Here is a 17,807-nt window from a genome sequence, read left to right as displayed (position 1 = left end):
CTGTTATGCATTTACACTTTGTGTAAAATTTTCTTTCACTTTTTTTCCGTTATGAAAACTGCCATGCAATGACAGATGAATCCATCATCGTAAGTGACACATTTGGACCTTTGTGCTCTGGGCAGCCCAGACCAACTTGCAGAGGTGAGGAGTGACTCCTAAACCCAACCTTAAGTTCACACCCAGAACTACATACAGGGTTGGACCATTAAATATACAAACATTAATAAATATTGGCAACCTCCAAATAGTTTCACACATTGTAAATGGACAAGTTAAAATTGGCATTACAAAATATCACATTCACAGATGAAGAAATACCACAATCAGAGAACTGTAGATTCTTCACAGAGAACACAGGGAAGAAATTCGCGAAACTACTACAGAACTAGGCTCTGCATTCATAAATGGCAATTATGTTGCAAACGGTACCAAATTTTTTGGGAGGACAATGGTTCAATCCCACACTTGACCATCCGGATTTAGGTTTTCCATTATTTCCCTAAATCACTCCAGGCAAATGCCGGGATGGTTCCTTTGAAAGGGCATGGCCGACTTCCTTCCCCATCCTTTCTTAATCCGATTAGACCAATGAGCTCACTGTTTTGCCTCTTCCCCCAAACAATCCAAAATCCAAATTTTTCATTACCTCCAGAAGTCTCTCTCCCTGTAATAATTCAATATTTGGGTGAGAGGTACACAATAATTAATGCACATGCAACAATGGATCAGGATAACAATGCAGAAGATAAAACAGTCCTCAGAACAATGTTGAGAAGCATCTGATGAAGTTCCAGAGGAAAACATACAGATTTTATTAAACTTTTATCCTCAGACTGGCACAGAATGGAGATGAGAACATTATCTGCCCAAACTGCTATTAAATGAATTTATTCACAACTGGAATTTTGACTTATGCCATTCTCAAGTGACAGCTTACTATGAACTAAGTCAGTATTATTAAATGTCATGCCTAGTGCTTGGGGAGTGGATATTAAGATGTGCAGTATGACATGACTTTGACAGAAATTAGTGCATGAAGTACTACCAATTTCTAGGCATACAGATTACAAAGACTCCCATCTTGTAAAGAAAATGGAATTTGTAAACATGGTTAACACAAAAGTATTACCTCAAAAGTATTACCTCGAAAGTATTACCTCAAAAGTATTACCTCGAAAGTATTACCTCAAAAGTATTACCTCAAAAGGAAATATAAAGGATTCAGACATCACACCGAGCTACCACATGAGAATTGCACAACTGCCAAATTAATTTTGAATAAGTACATTCCATATCAGCCCTGGTAGAAAATGTTTTCATTTATGAATGTCTGCCTGACTAGATGTAAGAAAAAAGGAAAACTGCAAAGAAAAAGACATTTAGCATACACCACTAAAAAGATACGAGGACATCAATAATATGATTTGAGAATATCAGACAGCTTGTGTGCCAGTAACAAAGCACAATTCCAAAAAGATGATGAATTCCGGAGTCAGACATAGATATCTGTTGAAATTGACCATTACCACTGAATAATAAAAGTAAGATTCCTGGCCTAGAATAACTGATAACCATGTTCACATAAGATTCAATGAAATTCCATGAAAAGTTCAAGGAGACAACAGCAGAATTCTAAAATACAAGATATATCAGAGATGGCTTAGGACAGGATGGTCCTGTGAAGGCCAAATTGATAGAGGACTAAAGGAGCAAAATACTATTGGAATACATATGTAACATTTTAGAAGGCTTATGACTATCAAGCAAGACTGCTTTATTTCAAAATTGTTAAAGAATCTGAAATACAGAAGACAACACGGGTCTTCTTAAAAGAACTACAGCCTCATTTGAGATAAGAACAGACTTTAGCAAAGGCAATGTACTAACTCCATTCTTCTTTCAGACTATACTAGAAAAGTGAATATTGAACAGATGGAGCAGTTGTCAGAATCTACTACCAGAAGTTGAATACTACTTGGTTAGAAAATTGATAATGTCAAAATTGTTTGTTCAACTTTTGTAGATAATTTAGCAATGCTGACAATGTAGAGAAACCACAGAACAGAAAGAAAGAAAAACAGTAGGAAAAGCATGACTACTCGTCTCTTCTGATAAGCTGCAGTGAAGCAGTAATGGGTAACTACAGGACTGCTACATCCCTATCAAATACGAAGTGTGGGAGGGTCAGGGGAAGACAAATTTAAGGATCTATGAGAAGTCATGTAGCCAAATGGTGGGGAAAATGGAACCACAAGAGGAAGACTATAAAAGATGGACTCTGCATTTCAATTAACAGAAGATGTTTATAGTAAAAATTCATTCTCCAAAATTGCAGAACCTCCAACTTGCAAGGTAGTCATTTGGCCAAAATACACATCTGTATCACACAGAATACACATCTGTATCACAATTACTAATTTTAGAATCAACAGAAGATAGTGAAAATTACGAAAAAGAAAAGATATTAGGAAACAGAATACCACCACAAACATTTAAATTCAGAAACAATACAGAAGTATAGATAACTATGTAGGAAAATAACTGGAGACAAAATTTGACACACAAGGTTAATGAGTCTTAGCATACTGAGAAGAAAAACTGTGTAGCAGTACTAAAACCATTAAAAAATCTCAATGCCTTACAACAGTGCACAAAGACCTACAAGAAACTTGTATAAATTAGCAAGATATTTAAAACCAAACCAAATACTGAAACAGGATTGAGTTGGTAAATTCTCCACAGCATAACAGTTCCAAAAAGACAAGATAGAAACCGAACGTCACGTGCGTGGAAAGAAAAACGTGTACAGAAGAAGGAGTAGCATAAATAAATGTAAAACCTTAGCTGGCCTGTAATTGATCAGGAAAAAAAATTGTTCCATATTTGTAGTACCTTCTCAGTAAAGCATAGCGATCATATATGTACTGCAAACAAGTTGCAGCAAGCAGCTCAAAGAGTCTCTGCAAATATGCAAATAACAGTATTTGGAGTGTTTTGCTAGGCTACAGCAGTGATCAGAAATATTTTGCAGTGGTGTTGTTATGCTGTCAGTACTGCTAGCATGCAGTCACAAAAGAGCAATGCATTCAAGTGTCACTCCATCAAGAGCTGCACACTGCTGTGGTTACATATCTAGTGAACAAATAAGATCATACAACAACAATATACGTATGTATTCCTTTAGCTCGAAAGTTTGTAGCTTGCCTGGATGGTATGGTATCCAGTAACTACTATGACTGAGGTATTCACTCAGTGATTGCTTACTTGCAGGGAACTAGAAGTATAGCAAAACAAAACACTCGCTTGATGTGAGACAAGCTGTTTTGCATGTCTTCAAGATTGGGAGTACTTCTAGGGACTATGGCATATCACAACCACAAACAAGTGTGCACAGTCAATAGCAAAAACATGAAACAACAGTAACCAATAAGCCAAGGTCGGGTCATCCCTGAAGAGAGAGGAGGAAGGACAGAATGATTTGTACGCAATCAGCTGGTGTTCCAAGAGAAACATCTCAACAAAGCTTGTGAATCTCTGTAACATGTTCGTTGCGATGGTGCATTTCTTCTGCCAATTGAATCCGATGTTACTAGATAGCAATAGATTTCCTGCAGCATTGAATATATGGCCATTTTTAAGGCAACTGGGAATTTTGACTGGAACACTGGACTCGTTATATTAAATTTGAGTGTAACACACCTCAATTTTGGAGGCAATTTTTTGAAGAAACAAATGAATTTTATAAACCACAATATATGGTATCAAGTCTTTGTAAGCACCACTGGAAATTAATTTGAACAAATAATGAAGGTAACTGAAAATCTGTCATGCATTCAAACTTTCAAATATTATACGTGAGATAGTAATGTGAATCTACCATCAAATGCACAGGATTGATTGACACTGAACATTTCCCATTTAACATTGAAACATGAAAATCTGTACATTTAATATTTTGCTCTGGTGAACTATGTTCCTTCTAAGTCAAGAGAAATGCCCATAACCTACTATCCATTGGGGTTAGTTTCCTGTGAGAAAAGGTTGACAACTGTGAGGCAGTATTTAAATTCACATTCATGTAACTTTTCCACTTGAATCTTTAAGCAATTTTAGGACTTTCCCAAGGTCAGTGCTATGATGGCAAGTAGAATTTTTGTCACACATTTAAACATAATCATAAACTCATTGACAAACAAAAGATGAATGCGGCCAAAATTAGTGAGGGACAGCAATAAACAAAGGATGCAACAAATCAAATATTCTAACTCTGCTGACTGATCTCTCAAAAAATCAGTTGCATAGCCAACTGCTAATTTGTCACTTTCCAGCTATAAAAAATTATTCACAAATATTATATAGAAAAACACTAAAATTGAATTCAACAGTACTATTTCAAACTGTACAGCCCAACTTCAGGAGTTAAATAGAGCCCTGTATAGTTTTTCATTAATTAATTTTATAAACACTGATTACAATAATGCTAAATAGTACTACATGTAAGCCAAAACTGCCACAAGCATAAACAATACATCAAACTGTACAGTGAATACATAATTTGCCTGGAACTCAACTGGATCCAGGATATCTACAATTTGATTAGAACTACTCAATTAATTTGACCAGAGCTAAATGTACTCCACAATTCCATACACCAAAAGACAGCAAGCATATTTTACATTACACCCTTATCCTTATCAAATGTGTATTAGATACTTTTCTGACAAATTAACTATTATACAGTGTGATCAAGATGTGTCAAGTTCAGTTGGTTGTAATTCAAACTTGGTAAGTGCTACGTAGTAACCTAAAGCACCATGTAAATGAGCAGGAAATTACAATCTCACCCGATATGACACGTTTGTTTGTATAGAAATATTTCCTTGTATTTAATTACTGTAACAGTTGCATATGATGGCAATTTATCATGATTTCACTGATAATTAATGTAATATTTATCTCAGAATGTTTCGTAAGGTTCTAAAGTGACCAGCATGGGAAGGTGCTTATCTCAAGCCAGGCTTCACAAAATCCTCACCAGAGTACCAACTAATCCAGGAGGTTAATTGAGGAAGGACAATGGGGAAAATACAGAGACAGCACATGAAACACTGGAACTGCTCCTCAAAACTCATTTTCCTCAATATGCTCTGGTGGATAACATAGAGCAGAATGCGACCCCTGAAAGACAATGGTTCTCAGGCACTCAAAGAGAGGACTGGGAATCAGCCAAGGAGTGTGTCAGTTTCAGTAAAATCCAATGGGCGGTGGCAACATTCCAATCGGTCAAGTCACCTGGTCCAGATGGAATGTTTCCAGCTCTCTTAAAACAAATAGGAGACAATCTTATAAGAGTCCTCTGCATGTTATTCAGGGTTAGCCTAGCAGTGGGAGTCATTCCCAATGCCTGGAGGGCAGTGAAGGTTGTCTTTATTCCAAAGCCAGGGAGAATTGATCATACGAAGGCCAAGGATATGAGACCAATCAGTCGAGTTAATGTACATGCTGGGGAGAGGAGGCTAACTAGGGCTCCTCTACATTCAAACTAACACACATAACCAGGTAAATCAAGTGAGACAGCTCTCCAACTATTTGTTGGGAGGGTGGAGAAAGCACTTTCTATTCAAGAAACAGCCCTCTGCATCTTCCTGGGCGTCAAGAGGGCTTTTAGTAACACAACCTTTGATTCCATGGTTAGGTCAACAGAGGTGCATGACCTAGTGGCCACTATATGTAGGTGGACTATAGCCATGCTTAGTGGAAGGAGGGTAGAGGTCACATGATGAATGAAAAAATAGTAATTAACACCACTAGAGGTTGTCCACAAGGAGTGTTGTCCACCTTATTGTGGAATCTACTGGAGAACGAACTCATTGGGGAACTAAATTACAGACAATGCTTTTGCCACGGATACGCAGATGACCTTGTCATAGTAATACCTGGCAAATTTGCTGACACAGTTAGGAATATGGCACAAGGTGCACTGGACATTGTGCAAGACTGGTACATTACATAGGACCTAAACGTTAATCCTAACAAAACTGTTGTGGTACTAATCACGAAGAAGCACATCTAAAGCTTTTCGATGAGACTATCTGTGAAGGGGATAGTGAAATATCTAGAAATAATCTTAGATGAGAAACTAACATGAACCCTTCACATTAAGAGCATCTGCTCCAAGGCAAATTGTACTCTAGTGAGTACCAGAAGGCCTTGTGGCAAAAACTGGGGCCTAAGATCCTGATGTATGCACTGGACACACACAACAGTGGTTAAACTTAGGATCTCCTATGGGGCCGTAGTATCGTGGAAGAATGTACAACAGCAGGCTGCAGCTAAGGAGCTTGCTAAGGTGCACAAACTAGCCTGCTTTGCCACAACAGGCAGAATTAGTAGCACACCAACAACTGGGATGTAAGTCATGCTGGACATGCCTCCACTACATCTTTGGGTTAAGATGAAGGCAGCAGCTGGTGCATACACACTCAAAACTGGTAAAAACTGGATCACATTGGGATATCCAGACTCACACACTAAAATAGTGAGGCATATATAGGAATGGCTTGAGAAATGCCGCCCGACTACATAACAACTCCCAACTGCTTCAACAAGCCTTACAATACAATAATTGGAAGCAGGGAGCAGTGGGAAAACAGTTTGACACCATGCAGAGGACACTGTCTGGTTCACTGATGGGTCAAAATCAGACCAAGGCGCTGGGGGCGGGGTGCACAGGGTTCAGCCAAAACTCGAGGGCATCATCTCTCTAGGAAAACTGGCCTTGGTATTCCAAGCTGAAATTACTGCAATCAAAGAGTGTGTGGAGGAGAATATATATAGGTGCTACAAGGACCATAGCATCTACATCTATTCAGACAGCAAGGTAGCCCTGAAATTATTGGGAGCTCCTGCAGCACAATACATTATTATTGCAGAATGTCACAGGGCTTTGGTGGAGTTACGGGATTCAATAGCAGAAACTTAATATGGGTCCTTGGTCACTCAGGGATCAGTGGCAATAAAGAAGCTGACAGATTGGCCAAGATGGGGGCAAAGACTCCATTCAGTGGACCAGTACCTGTTCTGATAATCACCAATGCTATGATCAAACGAACTATGGAACTGGCTTAGAAGAAGCACACAGAATACTAGACCAAGGTCTATAAGCAAAAACATGGTAAGGTAACGATGCCAAAGTTGCGCTTTAAAAGATGCTCTGTAACCCTGGGCTTGAAGAGGAAAGAGATTAAACTCATGTTTGGACTGATGACCAGTCATGTGAATTTTTAAAAAAACACCTACATACAATGGGTATAATGGAAGAAGACCATAAATGTAGCATCTGTGATGAGAGTGAAGAAACTGCATCACACCTAATCTTCCAATGCATGACATTGGAGAGCAAAGAGACAGAATTTTCAATGCAACTAGAAGTGAAGAAATTGTGTCTAACAAATAATGGGTAGAGAGACTCCTTGCACTATCTAAGGGCACTGGTTGGCTTTACTAGATATACAGTGAGCAATACTGCACAATAAACTGTTTCGGTGCCAGGTTAGACCAAAGCTGTCTTAGCTTCTCTACCAAAATCAAATTAAATCCATCATCCTTAGTGAATTTGTGTTCAGGTATTTTTGACAAATTAACTATTATGCAGTGTGATCAAGATGGGTCCAGTTCAATTGGTTGTACTTCGAATTTGGTATGTGCTACATAGTACCTTAAAGCACTATGTAAATGAGCGGGAAATTATGATCTCGTCTCATATGACAAACTCGTTTCTATAGTAATATTTCCTTGTATTGACTTATTTTAACAGTTGCATATGATGGCTGTTTATCATGTTTTCACTGATATTTAATGTTAATATTTATCTTAGAATGTTTGGTAAGCTTCCAAAGTGACCAGTATGGGAAGGTGTTTATTTCAAGTTGATTAGTTTCAATAAGAACAATGTACTTTCAATCACTTATTTTAATTAAGTTTTGTAAGATGTTTTGAAAATGACTAGTATGGTATGGTTTCTTGAGGTTTTAAATAAACAGTTCTGCTGTGCCTCATAGTCTTTGGTAATGTATGTGTGTTTCTCACATAGTCTGGGCCGGTGAACTGTTACTGTTAAGTCTGCATAGGTTTTGACAGTAATTGAACCGAAGCCTCTGGGCAGCCAACCAGTTGTGTCATTTCAGCTCTCTAAAATTGTATGGATGATAAGATTTTGAGCAATACATGAGGATTTAGGCATTTTCTCATTACATTAAATTGTTGTATGTTTTTGTGACTGACGAACTATCACTTTGCGCAACTGATAGATCTGTTTTGTACTGAACTTTGATTGACACTGACACAGCATCACTGATGGTTACACCCAGCTGGACTTAGTTCCGATTTCACATTAGCTTATGTAACTGGGGAATCTGTCAAATATTCAAAATTATTCACATAATTCAACTGCATTATCTTCAATCTGAAGTGTTCACCCTTGCTATGTGATCCTATATAATTCAATTTAATGATTTTAAGGATGGCTATTTCTATTTTTGTGTCTTACATTGACAGTACACCATTCAACTTAACTTTGTCACTGCGTTTACATTTCCTTATTTAGTTGTCACTGCATTTAAATTCGTTTAAACAACTTGTTTAAGTATACATTAACTATTACAATATATGCCTAACTTCATACTTTTAGATGTTGCTTGACTGACAGGCAGCTGGTGGTTTTAACAGGGTAGATACTCAGTGGTAGATGGCCTTGACCCATGCAAGGGACTGTAGAGAGACATTCTGAAATCAGCTCTGTTCACTACCCTGAAACTCAGTACATCATAGGACCAATTTCAAAGCATTAACATTACACATCTTGATTGAATTTTCACAGTAAGCAATCAGCACACAGTGTCAGTAGCTGGACTGAAATCACAATCAGTTGCCCTATTGGCATACAAACTGAAGATAACAGACACAAGGCCAAATATTCAATTTTCTCTTTCAAATCTATTTCATTGTGGAATATCATAATGGAGTTCCTCCTTTCAGTACCGGCATAAACATCATAATGACAGATTCTGAGATGATCATTTTTTGTTGATTTTATACTGTGTACTCACTTAATAGAGAAAAAGCACCCAGGCAATATGAGATGGCAGTACAATACCACTCATATTACACTAAACTTGTTCCTTCTCTAACAGCAGCATATCAAACATCTCTGAGCCCATGGAAGTTTCCTAGTGGCTGGAAGAAGGTACCAATCAATCATATTCTCAATTAGTGTCACCTGATAGATGCACATAATCATAGCAAAATGAAGCATGTGCATGAATAACGCTGTATGGTATATTTCCAAGTTTTTAGGAAATCGACAAAAACTGTTAATAAAAATGTAATAGCAGATATTTATTGTTTGCAGATGCAGACTGTTGAAAATCGTTGGTTGTGCTTTTTAAAATTGCACTAAGGATAGGTTTTAGAAAATACATAACTATTAAAATGGAAAAACAGTGTATAGCAACTGATATACAGCATTGCTGTATATCACACTCTACTAGAACTATAAGGTTGCCTAGAGTCTCAAAGTTTTAAATAAAAAAAAGATATCATGATACAAACTAATATTTATAGAAAACTGATTGCTTTGGTCTTAAATAAGTAATAGAACATGAGTTTGTTATGAAGTTGAGCCCAAAGCTGGCACATTACACTCAGTTGGCACACTGAATGTTTTCATAAAATGCCTGGATTTTGATTCCCCGTATTTCGTCACATCCAATAGATTGCCTTTCTTCTCCTTACAAGTTTCAGTACCCATTGTAGAGCAACCAAAAACCAAAATGCAACAGAATTTCTTTTACTTCGTGTTCAAAAACATGTTTCACAATACAATGTCTTTCACATGGATGAAACTGCTTATGCCTTGAGGATCATCACTGCATCGCTTCAACCAGAGCACAGCAGTAATGTTCAAAGTAGGTGGCATTTTGAGAACCAGCTCAACAGATCCAATGCCCTTGTCTTCCATCATCTCCTGTATGGTCAACTTCGACGGTTCTACAGTGGCCTAAGCAATGGCATGCTTCCATTCTAAAGGAGCCATAACTTTTGACACTTTCTTTCCTCAATCACTGCGAAGTTCCTGTCACAAGGCAGGAAACTATCACTCTAACATAAAAACTTTTTATGTATTTCTACACAGTACTTGCAGTTGACCAGATAGAAAGAAAGTGCTAAAATTCTCCAGTTATCGTTCTGCCCAACATGGTGGTCAGACCATATAATTAGTTTGTGTCCCATACCTTTTTCAAGCATCACAAATTTAATCAGACAGGAAACTATTTTGGCTGAACCACACCTTGCACCAGAACCATCCCCTAAATTTACCGTGTTAGTTAAGTACCAAAGTCATGAACCATGAAATTATATGACGGCAACTGTCTCTGGCAGAATACCATGGAATGTGCCAATTTATGACAAAGTACCACGTGTTGTACGTCCACGCATGTAACATATATATTGTTCCTTTGTAGCCATTTCTGTGTTATTTTTTAGCAGTTTGTATGCTCAGTCTGCTTTTGCATAACAACTGACTAAGTTCTATGTTGTGCATTTCTATCTCATCTGAAGCTCTGATCATAAAGAATCATTAATTTCTGCACAGATTGAGATTGTGGTACAGACATTCTTTCGAAGATTTATTCTTACTTCGAGAAACTCAAACTGAGTTCTTGAATCAGGGACCTGTCATCATTTGATATGACATGTGGCCTACACAAATATTTTCCTCAACCATCTTCAGGAGTGGTCACTCCACTTTCCAGTTTATGTTGAAGAGAGAGTTTTCATTGCTGGGTGATGCAAAATATGTCAAGCAATGTTTTTTGACACACTTCTTTTGACTGGACTTCATATTTGAAAGCAGCTTGTTTCAATGAAGTACTGTCTGTCTTACCTTCCTTTCGTCTGCCTGGCACACCTATTTACGTAGAGTTTATTGAGTAAATTGCCTTTTCATTGTGCATCAAGGCATGGCATTCTCTGTACAGCCTTAACTTAATTTACATATTTATGTCCTAGAATCCTTCTTTTGAACACACTACTGTGTTGCACACACGGTCCTGAATCATGCTGTCAATACTACTACCCAATATTCAACTGAATTACCATACTCCACATTGTCTTTCAATAATATAGCAGTGTGTTTTCTACCTTTTCATCACTGATAAAGACAGAACTGCAGTTAGTTTTATTCATGGTCTTAGACTTGTGGGACAAATTTCAATGTTGGATCAACAACAATGGAAAATCCGGGAAGGAATGTAACAATATTATAAACAGCAAACTTGATTGGTTGGTTGGTTTTGAGTATAAAGGGACCAAACTACAGGGTCATCAGACCCTTTTTTCCCTGACGGAAGCAAGGCTCAAGGTACAAAAACACTCAGCAGCACACCTAAAAAGAAAATGAATGGAATGAACAAAAAATGGGGAAAACATACGCCACAAAGAAAAGCAGAAGAAGGTATTAAAACCATAGAGCATATAGTCTGGGCTGGCTGATCACAATAATAAATGAGGATGAGCCAGCCACTCTGCAACACATTAAAACGTCCACCCCAAAAAGACAAGGCGAGAAGAGCACATGTAGGGAAAAGATGACAACGAAGACAAACAAATGCAAAGAAAGTGCGACAGAGTTACAATGGAGGGAGGGTGGCGACCTCAGAGAGAAGGCTAAATGCCCACCCTTGGATTGTATGACAAAACCCCCTCACAAATAAAACCTAAAATTAAATCTGCGGTTTGAAACATTGTTACCCAACACCGAAGGTGGGATTCTAGGAAGGTTAAAAGTCTGCCGTAGAGTGGTTAAAAGTCAGCAGTCCAGCAACATGTGGAGGACAGTCATATGTGAGCCACAGTGACACCGACGTGGGTCCTCACGACAGAGGAAGTAGCTATGTGTTAGCCATGTATGGCCGGCATTTGTTTGGTTTGGTTTGTTTTGGAGGAGGAGACCAGACAGCAAGGTCATCAGTCTCATAGGATTAGGGAAGGAAGTCGGCCGTGCCCTTTCAAAGGAACTATCCCGGCATTTGCCGGGAGCGATTTAGGGCATGTATGGCCAATGTGGAGCCAGCAGAGAACCACAGAGTCCCTGAGACAGGCTTGCATGGAGTCTTTTACACATTTGTAGTCTCCTTAAGGGCGCAGAGTTTGTTGTGCATACTGAGATTATGCCATTCGGTCTCCCAAACCTGAAAAACCTTGTGGTGTAATAATGATCACAGGTCAGTTACAGGGATGCCGACCTCCATAAGTGGTTTCCGTTTAGCCCGTTTGGCCAGCCTGTCGGAAAGTTCACTTCCTGGGGTTCCAATGTGGCCTGGGGTCCACACAAACAACACAGAATGACTGGACCGTTCCAGGGCATAGATGGATTCTTGGATGGTCGCTACCAATCGATGGTACAGGTAGCTTGTAGGCTGCTCAAGGAGTCAGCACAGAGAAGAAACGACTTGCTTAGGCACATTGGATGTGCTCAAGAGCACGAGAAATGGCTGCCAGCCTTGCAGTCCAAACACTGCAGCCGTCTGACAAGGAGTGCTGTTCTGTATGTTCTCCATGAACATATGCAAAGACAATGTGACCATCACCCATGGAGCAGTCCGAGTAAACCACTTCACGGTCCCGGTACTTGTCAAGAATCGAGAGGAAGTGACAGCCGAGAGCTGCAGAGTTAACTCATCCATTAGCACCCTGTGAAAGGTCCAGGCAAAGCTTCAGCTTCAGTGTACACCGTGGAGGTGTACATGAATGGATCTTGAGCATAGGTGGCAAAAGCAAGGACTCCACCTCAGACAGACAAGATCAGTTGCGAACTGCAGTCATAAGCCCTGACCTGGGCCTCCGATGCAGGAGATGAAATACCGTGTATGGGATAAGGAGATGGTAATGTGGATGCTCTGGAGAACTATGAATGTGTGCAACATACCTGGCGAGCAGTTGTGCATGTCTAACCTTCAATGGAGGGACTCCGACCTGGTCACTGGACTCATCCTGAAACCTCCTGTTGCCAGTCATCTGGGTAGAGTAAACATATCGCTGAGGGTGCCACCAAACAATAAACCAGTTTCCCATAGTCAAAACGAGATTGAACAAGGGCTCTATAGAGCTGCAGCAGCTTAGTGCGATTTGCACCCCAGTTGGTGTTGCTCAGGCACCACAGGGCATTGAATTGCTGCCAGCAGTTCCACTTCAGCTGACCAAGATGAGAAAGCCACGTCAATCACGTGTTGAAATCCAGTCGTAAGAATTGATATGTCTCCATTACAGTGAGTGGATCATCCTTAAGGTAAAGTTCTGGCTCCGGATGAATGGTACGACACCGACAGAAGGGCGTTACACACAACTTCGCAGCTGAAAACTAGAACCTGTGGGCTAAACCCCATGACTGCACCTTGTGAATGGTTCCCTGTAGGCACTGCTCAGCAACACCAGTACTGGAGGAGCTGCATGAAATACATAAGTCTTCTGCGTACAGAGAAGGTGAGACCGATGGCCTGACAGTTGCTGCAAGACAGTTAATGGCCACTAAAAATAGAGATACACTCAATACAGAGCCCTGCAGGACCCCATTCTCCTGAATGTGGGGCAAACTACGGGAGGCCCCAACTTGGACACGGACAGTACAGAGCGATAGGAGATTTTGCATAAAAATCTGGCATGGGCTCTGGAGACCCCACTCATATAATGTGGCAATGATATGATTTCGCCAGGTCGTGTCTTAAGCTTTTCATAAATCAAAAAAGACGGCAACCAGGTGTTAGCATCTGGAAAAGGCTGTTCAGACGGCAGACTCAAGGGAAACTAGATTATCAATGGTAGAGTGACCCTGGCGGAAACTGCACTGGCATGGAGCCAGTAGGCCACATGACTCCAGGACCCAACACAACTGTCGACTTACCATACATTCTAACAGCTTAAAAAGAACGTTGGTGATGCTGATGGGTCAATAGCTATCCACATCAAGTGGGTTTTTACCGGGTTTGAGCACTGGAATAATGGTGCTCTCCCACCATTGCGATAGAAAGACGCCATCGCACCAGATCCAGTTGAAGATGATAATGAGATGGTGTGTTTAGTCAAACAATAGATGTTTGATCATCTGACTGTGAATCTGATCTGGCCTAGGAGCTGTGTCAGGGCAATGTGCAAGTGTGCTGAGGAACTCCCACTCTGTAAATGGAACATTATAGGGTTCAATGTGACATTCAGTGAACTAGAGTGCTTTCCTTTCCATCTGCCATTTGAGGGTGCAGAGGCTCAACAGTAGTGCTCAGCAATTGCCTTTGTGTCGGTAGATAACACACAATTTATGTTAGTGCCAGTAGCACTTGTCGTGGTCTGGTACGCACATACATGACCGATCTTTTTCCAGACTTAGGAAGGTGACGTATGGCACCAATGGTCGAGATGTACCTCTCCCAACATGCCTGTTTCCGTCTTTTTATAAGCTGGAGAATGCGAGCATGAGTCCTTCCAAAGCTATTAACTATGCTAGGGAAGAGTGTCACTTACGTCACTGTAGAGCTTGTCGATGCTCTTTAATGGCCTCAACGATTTCTGGCGACCACCAAGGTTTTCGCTGGAGCACTATAAAGAACAAGGGATCGTTAATTCTGTCACAGAAACGATCGTTCTAGTGACCTGCTCAACTACCACATTGATGGTACCATGTGATGGAGTTTCAATGGTGACAGCAGAGGTGAAAGCTTCCAGTCTGCATTGTTTAAAGACCATCTTGGTAGACATCTGGGGGGAATGGTGCTGGGGGAGTGACAGGAAGATGGGGAAGTGGCCACTACCACACAAGGCATCATGGGCTCTCCAGTGGACAGATGGGAGAAGTCCTGGGATGCAGAGGGATAAAGCAATGGCCGAGTAAGTGCCATGAGCCACACTGAAACGTGTGGGGGCCCCTAGTATTTAAGAGGCAGAGGTCGAGTTTCGACATCTCTAACTTGACCAGTAAGCATAGTGCCACCCCACAAGGGGTTATGGACGATAAAATCTCCCATAAGTAGGAAAGATTTAGGGAGTTGATGAATCAGTGTAGCCAATGCTTTCAGGGGTACTGCACCATCCGGATGATGATATATGTTGCAGGTAGTTATTTCCTGCTTTGTCCTTATCCTGACAGCCACAGTTTCAAGAGTGGTTTGAAGGGGCACAGGTTAACTACATACTGAGTTCAGGCCATAGACAAGAACTCCACCTGACGCACTATTATAGTTGCTACAGTTCTTGTAATATCCCCTATAGCTATGAAGGTCAGGGGTCCGCATTGCCAGGAACCAGATTTCCTGGAGGGCAATGCAGAAAGCAGGTGTAAACCTAAATAGTTGCTGTAGCTCAGCCAGGTGGTGGAAAAAGCCGCTGCTGTTCCACTGGAGGATGAGGTTATTGTGAGGCTGGGAAGGCATGAAGCATGCAAGGAGGCAGGTTACACTTCAGCGTCACCTGCTGCCACCGATTGAGTATTTGTATCCGTTCCTATTGTGGATGAGGCATCAAGTGAGATCCAGGTGCTCAGTAGATGCTGAAATTTCCACCTTATCCACAGGTATAGATCTGGTAGCTAGTAGTGGTGTTGAGGCCACCTGAGGTTTCTTTTTCTTAGCAGACTTCTTTTTTTTTGTTTGCCCTCTCACTTCTCTTTAGGGGTTTGCTGGGAGGACTTCTCTGAAGTAGCTTCAGGCATGGAGGAAGACCGTGCAGCTCTTTGACCAGCAGCTTTTGGCTCCTTTAGCCACTGGCGAGCGTCCGCTGTAGCATTAGTGGAGACCTTGGGAGAGAGAATCCCAAGCGACTGCTTCCACACGAGATGAGCCAGAGGAGGCTGTTGCTTCTCTGGCTGGTGGGTGGGGACTGATGTCCCCTGCATTTGGGGAGGAGGGGGGGGGGGCTTGCTCCTAAACTAGGTACTTGTGATGGCGATGGTAATGTAGCTGCAGCATATGTCGACGTCAACCATATGGGTTGTAATCGTTCAAATTTACATTCAGCCTCTTGGTAAGTCAATCTGTCCAGGGTCTTGTACTTCATGATTTTCCGCTCCTTTTGGAGTACTGTGCAGTCTGGCAAGCCGGGGGAGTGCTGCTTCCCGTAGTTGATACAAGTGAGAAGGGGCACACACGGAGTATCTGGATGCAGTGGACATCCACAGTCCACATGTGGCATTGGAAGTGCAGCGAGAAGACATGTGCCCTAATTTCCAGCACATAGAGCACCGCATATGGGGAGGAACATTTGGTTTAACATCACAGTGGTAAATCGTCACGTTGACCTTCTCAGGCAATGAATCATCCTCAAAGGCCAAGATGAAAGCACCAGTAGTGACCCTGTTGTCTTTGGGTCCCCTGTAAATGCGCCAGATGAAAAAAACACCCTACCATTCCACATTGGCACAGAGCTTGTCAGACTGCAAGAGGAGGTTGCAATGCAAAATAATCCCCTGGACATGTTGAGGATTTTATGGGGAGTGACAGAAACAGGATTATCACCCAGATGGTCACAAGTGAGTAATGCCCGGGATTGGGCTGGAGATGCTGTCTGAATCGAGACTGCACTGCTTCTCATCTTGGACAGTGCTGCCACTTCCTCAAACTTATCCTCAAGATATTAAAAAACTGAGGCTTCATGGGTAGAAAGAGTCCCTGTCCATTCTGCTACAGACTAAATACCGAGGCGAATATGGCTATCTTCTTTCTGTAGCCCTATGTTTCTCCCATGGTGTAGCAAGGGAGGGAAAAGATTTAGGATCATATCTGTCAGCTTTGTACTCGATCTTGCCTTCTTGGAGACAGCTGGTGTCTTACAGTCACCAGTAAGGGATGACTTAGTCCGCTTCATTGTGGGTCATCTGCCCTGATGCCACCCATTCCGATCATGGGCTCTCCCCACGGGTGCCACCCAGCGACAGCAAAGGCCACATGGCATGCTGGCCATTGCCAGGAGTCCTGATGCCCCAGGAAGACAGGCATCTACTCCTTGGCATACATGGGGAGTCTACAGCTCAGGCATCAGCAGTGCGATCCCTGTGTTGTCAGGGGACTACCACCAAATGGGTACATGATTGCCCCACCACAATGTACTGGCTACCGTGCTGGATATTGGTTGCAGAGAAATCCAAACTGCCATGAGGGTGAAAGAGTACAGGAGGAAATGGAAGAAGATGACATACCCTGCAAAGTGTGCTCATCCAAATAGTTGAATTGCAGGTGGAGATGCAAAGCCAAGACAATAGGCTCAGGACATCCCATCTAGGGGAACTATGGATAACTCATGCACCATGTAAGGCATCCTTCCCCATATGGCCCGCACTTCTGTAGAATTTGGAAAGTGGCAGGTCAAACCATAAAATGGGACCTTAAGTTATAGGGTCGAAGAGTGAGAGACTCCTTTTAGTCACGTCTTATGACAGGCAGGGATACCTTAAGCCTATTCTAACCCCCACACCTGCTGGGGGAAGCAAAGTTGACATTTGTCATATTGCAGAGATGCTAAGTTGCAGATAGGAACAACAAAAAGAGTGTGACAAAACTTTTGGCCCATAAGCCTTTCGTCAAAATTAGATGACACACACACACACACACACACACACACACACACACACACACACACACACACACACACACACACACGACTGCAGTCTCGGCAACTTTAGCCACACTGTGAGCAGCAGCACCACTGCATGATGAGAGTGGTGACTGGGCAGGGGTAACGAGGAGGCTGGAATGGGGAGGGAT

The 17,807-nt window shown here is 41.5% G+C and overlaps 1 protein-coding gene across 1 annotated transcript in view; it reads right to left on the bottom strand.

Moving 5' to 3' along the window:
- The window catches only part of LOC126213017 (zinc finger protein 737-like), a 95,868-nt gene that overhangs the window by 33,307 nt on the left and 44,754 nt on the right, over window positions 1–17,807 (bottom strand). The gene's annotated exons all lie outside the window — the stretch shown is intronic.

Source organism: Schistocerca nitens, chromosome 11 (genome assembly GCF_023898315.1).
Source record: "Schistocerca nitens isolate TAMUIC-IGC-003100 chromosome 11, iqSchNite1.1, whole genome shotgun sequence".
Lineage (NCBI taxonomy): Eukaryota > Metazoa > Arthropoda > Insecta > Orthoptera > Acrididae > Schistocerca > Schistocerca nitens.
Note: the sequence above shows the minus strand (reverse complement) of the source record. Positions and strands in the feature narration are given on the sequence as shown.